This window comes from Sturnira hondurensis, unplaced genomic scaffold (assembly GCF_014824575.4).
Source record: "Sturnira hondurensis isolate 20B ecotype Veracruz unplaced genomic scaffold, ASM1482457v3 Scaffold0018728, whole genome shotgun sequence".
Classification (NCBI taxonomy): Eukaryota; Metazoa; Chordata; class Mammalia; order Chiroptera; family Phyllostomidae; genus Sturnira; species Sturnira hondurensis.
Genome location: NW_028091359.1, coordinates 995463 through 1001719, shown reverse-complemented (window position 1 = coordinate 1001719; position 6257 = coordinate 995463).

Below are 6257 nucleotides of genomic sequence, written 5' to 3'. Positions count from 1 at the left end.
CGTCATGTGTTGCGTCGTATTTTTTTTTTCAAAAAAAAATTTATCAAGAGCCTCTTATGCAGAATACTGTTCTAGCCTTTTAGGGATACTTTGGTGAACCACTTCAAGATGCCCAATTCACGAAACTTAATATTTTAGTGGGAACAGAAGATACTGTTAACAAATAAGGATAATTTCCGAAAGTGAAAAGTGCTATGAAACAAATAAAACAGTGTACTGATAGAGAAGGGGAAGGGGACCTACGTTTAGGTATATTATTCAGGTTCATAATGATGGAGGGATATTTGAGCGGAGAGGAGGCAGGATTTCCCAGATCTGGGAAACAGCGTTGAAAGTGGAAGAAACACATGTCTGCAGAAAGGGGAAAGGTCTGGAACATTGGGTATAGAAAGAAGGCCAGAGTGACTGGAGACAAGTTGCAGTGAAGCAGTGTGGTACAGAAAAGGTTGGAAGGACAAATATAAACCAGATTTCATAGACTCTTATAAGAAGCTCATAGTAAGGAATTTGGATTTTCGTCTAAATAGCCTGGGAAGCTTTGAAAATGTACCGAGAGTGCAACTATATTTATTTTTTTCATTGCATTTGTACTGTTGCAAATTATTTTCTTGTGCATTGCCTCTCCCCAGTCTAGAATGAAAGGCCGAGCACAGGGATCTAATATGCTTCACTGCTGTATCTCCACTTCCTGTGTGCTCTCTGTATTTGCTGAATGGGTGAGTGAATGTTTTGCAGAAGATTACTCTGGCTATTTGGAGAATGGACCATAGAAAGGGTGAAAATGGAAACAAGGAAGCTGGTCAAAATAGAAATTGTGATGGTGGTTTGGGCTGGGGGGGTATATGTGCTGGTGGAGTTAAATGGAAAGATTTGGGGCATATTTTGGACATAGACCTAAACACATGCAATGCATTTCATATGGAGATGAGGTAAGGGGAGGAATCAAAGATCACTCCTAGGTTATTGGCTTGAAACTCTGGGGAGATGGCACGCCATTTACTGATCTAGGGAAGAACAGCTTTTGGGGGGAAATGAAGCATGGAGGTATGTGTGGAATCAACTGTAATGTTTTGGATATGTTAAGATGCCTAGTGGACTGCAAGTGGAGACTTCCAAGTAAGTAGGCAGTTGGTTCCCTGAGTCTGAAGCTCAAGGAAAGAGGTCAGGACTGAAGAAATAAATGTAGGAGTCACCAACACATAAATGGTACAATGGAGTCACATCAGACAAGCATTTAACTTAAAATTGAGTTATGCATATTTAACCAAAGAAGATAACATAATGTATACTATAGTATACTCAAGGAGAGCAAGTGTGGAGTGAGCATGAGATGGGGATGTGAATCCGCTGTACCCTCAAGATGTATTCAGCCCTGATTCCCTTAGAGTGGGAGCATCTTGCTGTTGCAATTGTATCTACTGTTTAAAAATAAGTACTTTTTATGAAACATGGCTTCTAAGTGAAAGCCCCAAGTACTTCATCTATTGCTTGATAAAAACAATTTATCTCAAAATGAGAGGGGCAAAGTTGACTCTCTGAGCTTATTAGGAAATGGAGTGTTGGTCTTTAATTTGGCACATAAACATGACCACATTCATGTATAAAATCAACGTGTATGAAAGCACAACTACCATACTTCATGGGTGATTTAAGGAATGTCCAAGAATAATTCCACTCCATGAGTTCTTTTTTTCCTTTTTGAACTGACTTAGAATCCAATTCCTGTATAAGTGTGACAAACCCATATCTAAAAACCCATATCTCTAAGTGATCACTTCAAGAGGATAAATAGGAAAGAGGACACCCAAGACTGACCCTTCGTGTACTCCGGCATGTAAAGATCAGGCAGAGAAGGACACACCTATAAAAAGTTTGAGAAAAAGCAACTCCTTTGGGTTCAAAGGAAGTTTTTGGTTTTTTTGTCTTTGATGTTTTAAAAACTGGGCACCTGGGGATGTTTGTAGAATGGAAGGAATGAAAAGATGGAAATTGTTGATGCATCAGAGAATGGAGAATAATGGGATGGGTGAGGGTGTTGGAGGGAGTGAGGAGGGAAGAAATGATATGAAATAATTTCTCTAAAGTGGGAAAACGGACTTACTAGGAAAAGGCATAATATTGCTGGGCAATAGTGCATAGAGATGATACATTTAAAAAGAGATTAACCAGCATGATTCAGCTGCTTGGATAAGGGTGTGATGTTGTAGTGTTGGACTTAGCCAAGGTTAAAAGTTTTCCAGGTAAATATGATACAGGCTATGGCAGAATTTCTCATGCCCCATCCCCACTCCTCCACCCAAATAAGTCCCCTGGGATTGATAGTTGAACTGAGCTTTAGCCTCCTGAGACTCCAGAAATAGGGATGACTCTCCTCATTGAGAATAATACTCTGGCTTGTATTGATAATCCAATTTGCTTCCTTTCTTTGAGAGGAAAGTTGTATTGAATGTTGAATATGTGCTTACATACTTTATTTTCATAGGCACGTGGTTGGAGTTAAACAAGTCTGAATTTAAATCCGCCTCAGCCTCTCCATCTATTAGTTGTGACTTGATCAGATGAAACTCTCTGGGACTAATTTTCTCGTGTGTAAAATGAGGATCGTGATAACTAACTACTTCAGGGTGGTTCTGAGGATTAAGCTAGATTTGTAGGCAGTGGTGTACAGTGGGAAGAATGTAGTTTTAAGTATTGGAAAGACTTATGTGGAATCCAATTGTTATCATTTAATAATGTGATCATCTTGGATGGGCTCTTTCACTAGTCTGTGCCTCAACTTCCTCATTGGTAAAATAAAGATTGTGGGATTATGGTATCTACCTTGAAGGCTTGGAGTATTGTAATAGTTCTCTGCACATGGCTCAAAATGGTTGAAATGCACCAAGTACTATCTGTCTGTCTATCCATTGGCATCTGTCTATCTATCTCTCATCCTAATACATATGTAGTTGTATAAAGCACTTACAACAAAACCTCAAGTATAGTAGGTGCTTAATAAATATTAGTTCCTTTCTATCTTTCAATCCATTCTCCTGGTACAGTAGTTCTTGACCCTACTTGTACATTAGAATCCCTTAAGGAACTTTAAAAAAGAAAAAAGAAAGAAAAGAAAACTAGGTCTCACCCCCAGAAATTCTGGTTTAAGTGTTCTGGAGTAGCAACCTGGCCTATAAGTTTTGAAAGCTTCTCAAGTGACTCTAATTGCAGTCAGAATTAAAAGTCATTGCTAGAATTATCTTTCCAAAGCACAAATGAGACCATGTTGCTTCTCTGCTTAAAAACCTCCCATGACTCACCGTTGTCTACTGAGTGTACTCCGAGCTCCTACCACTTGTATGCCTAGCCCTGAGCTGTGATTCTCAACACTCAAGAAATACGACACACTCCCATAAATAGCTTCAGCGTGGGTTAATTCCCTCTAGCCCTTTGACTTCCCAGCTGTATGACTTGGGGAAGTTAACTTACCTTCTCTAAGCTTTAATTTTATCATCTCATTACAACTTTGCTTCTTCTAGATATAGACCTTTGTACATACTTTTCTTTCTTCTTGGAATGTCCTCTCTCCTCTTTGGAATCTTCTCTCTCCTCCTTCCTCCCTGGCAAAATTTTTATATTCTTCAAAACTCAGTTTATCTGTCCTCTCCTTTATGAAGCTTACTTCCAATGCCCCCTCCTTGACATCGTCCATCTTCTTTCTGGAACTTCTCATGCCACTTTGTAAATACCTCTATTTTAGCTCTTTTCCTATTGCATTGTAATTATGTTTCTACATCTGTTTTACACCAGACTTTGAGCTTTTTGAGAGATGGGCCTGTATTTCATCTATCTTCATATTATGTTTGCCTAGCACAAAGTCAGTTTCATACTAAGAAGTCAATAAACCTTGTTGAATTAATGAAGTGAAATGAAATAAACAAAGATCTCTGAAACGGACAACATCGTGGGCTTAGGAAAGGACCTATGTCCTTTGCTTAGTACTTTGTAATAAATTGTGACTGAATAAATAAAGTCAAATGGAAACTGTCAGACTTATATAATTTCTTTTTTTAATTATTTAATTGATTTTAGAGAGAGAGGAAGGGGAAGGGGGGAGAGAGAGAGAGAAAGAGAAAGAATTGATTTGTTGTTCTTCTTATTTATGCATTCATTGGTTGATTCTTGTATGTGCCCTGACCAGAGATTGAACCCACAACCTTGACGTGTCAGAATGGTGCTCTAACCAACTGAGCTACCCAGCCGGGGCCATCATTTCTTATCTTGACAACGTCCAGCTGACTCATTAAAGGACCATTTCCTTTTCAGAGCAAAACAAAACAAAACAGTTAAAAACCACCATCAATAAAAGTGACAAAGAATTGAATCATGGGTTTGTGTAACTGGAATTTCTCCAAAAACCAGTATGGTCTGACTGGCAGACACACATGGTTTCTCAGCTGTAGCAAGTGAGAACAGGAAGTCTGTCCAACAGTGCGGTGGGAGCTGGTTGGGAATGTCTTGTTATGAACAGAGTGATCATGCCATACCCTTGAAGTACGTTTTTGAGAATCTTTTTTCCTCCACTCCTTGTTTATCATTTAACAAAGTCTGTTACTGTGTTTACAGTGTGCTTGGCATGGGAGATTAGACATAGTCTTTGCTCTCAAGCAGCTTAAAGTCTACTCCAGACAGAGAGCTCTTTACAAACAGAGCAAGAAAATTCTCTAGGCACTGTGGTGTAAGTTACAGGATGTAAAGGAGTAGTCACTCTGTGGAGGAGGGATGGGCTGGGCTTTGTAGGAAGTTAAGAAAAGTTTGTAGAGAAGAGAAAGCTGGCATACCCTTGAAAATAAGATGTGGATGACTTAGACAAGACAGGTAGAGCTATTCTAAGTAAAGGGAACAGTAGCAACAAACGTAAGGGGGCATGAAAAAGTCCCATTGTGTTGGGGGGGGGTCTGCTAGTGATTCAATAAAGCTGAAAGCAAATGATGCAGCAAGAAATGGAGCTGGACATGTGGGTAAGGACTATTCTCATACACCTTATGGGTACACTGAGGAGTGTGGATTTCATCTTGTAAGCACTAGGAGCCATTGAAGAATGTTAAGCCACTGATATAAACAGTTTTTTAATTTTAAAAGATCACTCTGACAGCAACATGGAAGAGAGGCAAGTCTGGAGTTAGGGAGGCCAGAGAATATTACAGTGAGGAAAGAAGGCAGTAGTAAAAGGGAAGAGGAACAGGGGGAAGATCTAAAAGACCTTGAGGTGATGAAGTTGATAGGCGCCCCCACCAGTGACTGAATGTAGGAAGATGAGGAGAAACCTAAAATAATTCCTTGGTCTCAAACTTAGGTGACTAGGCGAGGACAGCTTTGCTCATGGAGATGGGGAATATTGGAGGGCTAGGGTTGTGTACGGACGACATAATAAGTTTCACTTTGACGAAGCTGAGTTTGAGATTTTTCTGTAGGCCACCTGAATGGAATTTCTAATGGTCATTTGAACATAGGAATTATTTTTTTCTTCTCAAAGGGAGGTAGAAACTTCTAGATCATGGCTTTAGGGCCTTAATTAAAATGTAAGTCAAGGAGAGGGTGATTGGTCATAGATTTTAAAAAATCCAGCCCTGACTGTGTAGCTCAATGGATTGAGCACGGGCCTGTGAAGCAAAGGGTCGCCAGTTCGATTCCCAGTCAGGGCATATGCCTAGGTTGCAGGCCAGGTCCCCAGTAGGGAACATAGGAGGGGCAACCACACATAGATGTTTTTCTCCCACTCTTTCTCCTTCCCTTCCCTTCTCTCTAAAAATAAATACATAAAATATATTTTTTTAAATCCAGCAGCCATTCACACTTTGACAAAAATCTCACTTTCCCTGGGGCTAAGTTTTCAATCTCAAATTCTTAAGATTCACCAATCCAAATCAAGCATTTAAGAAATCCTAATTCTTGTACTTTGTTTATTGCAGCATTATCTACAATAGGCAAGATAGGGAAGCAACTTGGGTATCCATCAATAGACAAGTGGACAAAAAAGTTGTGGTACATATATACAATGGAATATTACTCAGCCATAAAAAGGACTGAAATCTTAACCATTTGCCACAGAATGGATGGACCTAGGGGGAATTATGCCAAGTGAAATAAGTCAGACAGAGAAAGAGAAATACCATACGACTTCACTGATATGTGAAATCTAAAGAGCAAAATTAATAAACAGACTAGAAAGACTCATAGAAACAGTGAACAGACTGATGGTTATTAGAGGGGACAGAGGT